Here is a 1886-nt window from a genome sequence, read left to right on the forward strand (position 1 = left end):
GGTCCTTGGTAAGTTGACCAAAAGTTAGGGTTTCGGTCAAAATGACCTATAATGTTTTGAAATGAATGATAACCTTCCAAGTTTCAAATGAAATTTTGATGAAAATTAAAGTTGTTCATATGGTTCTTAAGAACATTTTTTCTCTTGGAGTCCTAATTATTTCAGAAAAACATCAAAAGTTAGGTCTCAATGGATTTCAAAATAGTCAGATGAATTAACTGATCAACTTCTCAAAGCCAAACTTCAAATCTTGATGAATGAATGATTGAGGACAGTCACATGGGCTCATATATGCATAAAATGATGAATGAAAGAACTTCCTTTGATTTTATTTGATCACAGGTTGAGGTTGTTTCATGAGCAAGGCATAGTCAATGCACAGTTGAATTAGGGTTTCCTTGGGAAACAATCCTCAAGCCCTTTGGTTTGTCTTGATCAAATTGAAAATTTGAGATACTTGGGAGGTATGTATGATGATCGAGAGCTTTGTGAACCATTGTCATGCTTGATTTTAACTTCATATGGCCACATCAATGAGTATAGGGGCCTCATAGGAGCCTTGAATCACATGACTACCTGAGCTTCAAAACAAAAGATGTTAGTGACATATTTTTGTGCTTTTGGTTAGTAAACAAAATAAGAAAAGTAATAATATAAAATTCAAGCATGCTTGGTGGTATCAAACCAACTCACACAAGTCTCAACCCAAGGGTTAAGGAGCCAAGATGCTATGATCCTTGAGGCAAGATGCAAAGAGCAATGATATAATGCCATGAGGGATCTTAGGGTCAAAATTAGGGTCTTACACTTTTGTTTGGGACTTTTCTACTGGAGTTCTTTCACCTCCCCAATGGAAATAGTTTTAGGCCATGTTTTCGATAAGTTGATAGGCTTCGTTGTATGGCTTGTCCATAAGTGCACCGCCCGCGGCAGCGTCTACTGTCAGTATTGTGTTATACAGAAGCCCATTGTAAAATGTGTGAATGATCACCCAGTCTACGAGACTGTGATGAGGACATATCCTCATCATGTCTTTGTATCTCTCTCATGCATCGTAGAGAGATTCTGCATCTTTTTGTCGAAATCCGTTAATTCGAGCTCTCAGCATAGCAGTTTTGCTTGGCGGAAAATATCAGACTAAGAAAACGTTCTTCAGTTCTTCCCATGTAGTAACTGAGTTGGATGGAAAGGATTGCAACCAAGCCCAAGCTCTGTCTCTCAGAGAGAAAGAAAAAAGGCGTAGTCTTATCACATCTTGAGATACACCATTCTCCTTCACAGTGTCTGCGTACTGCACAAACTTGGTCAAATATTCATTAGGGTCGTCCATAGGATTTCCAGCAAATTAATGTTGTTGGACAACTGATAATAATGAGGGTTTCAACTCGAAATCGTTTCGATCGATAACAGGGGCAACAATGCTGTTGTGAGGTTCTTGTTGGGACGGGGTAGCGTAGAACTTAAGAGGATGATTAAGTGGTCCTACTGCAGCAATGGTTATTTTTTCAACTGGTTCGGAAGTAGGAAAGAAGATATCGGGAATATTGTACCTTCGTTAGTACTCTAGTATTCGACGTCTTAAATATAAGAAATGCTCTAATTCTACGATTGGTGGTGCTAAGTTTTCGCCTTGTGAGCGAGTACTTGGCATACAATTGAGAAATAAGGGAAAGGAGATTAGTTTTTACCTTAGTCTATAATGCGCAACGAAAGAATCACACTATTTGACTAAATCAGGTCCCCGGTAACGGCGCCAAAAACTTGATACGTCTCATGACTGTATATAAAATATAGTCTATCGGGTACTTGACTGCAAGTGTACAGTCCAGCCGTTTTAGTTTTAAAAGATATCGAACCCATAGGGGCCGATAGTTAAACTACTGCTA

The 1886-nt window shown here is 38.8% G+C and overlaps 1 non-coding gene across 1 annotated transcript; it reads left to right on the forward strand.

Moving 5' to 3' along the window:
- Positions 1 to 1001: 1001 nt before the first annotated feature.
- Positions 1002 to 1108, forward strand: LOC127088817 (small nucleolar RNA R71). The gene has a single exon (XR_007790633.1). It is a non-coding gene; the product is annotated as a small nucleolar RNA R71 (small nucleolar RNA).
- The last annotated feature ends 778 nt before the right edge of the window (positions 1109 to 1886 follow it).

Source organism: Lathyrus oleraceus, chromosome 5, assembly GCF_024323335.1.
Source record: "Lathyrus oleraceus cultivar Zhongwan6 chromosome 5, CAAS_Psat_ZW6_1.0, whole genome shotgun sequence".
Classification (NCBI taxonomy): Eukaryota; Viridiplantae; Streptophyta; class Magnoliopsida; order Fabales; family Fabaceae; genus Lathyrus; species Lathyrus oleraceus.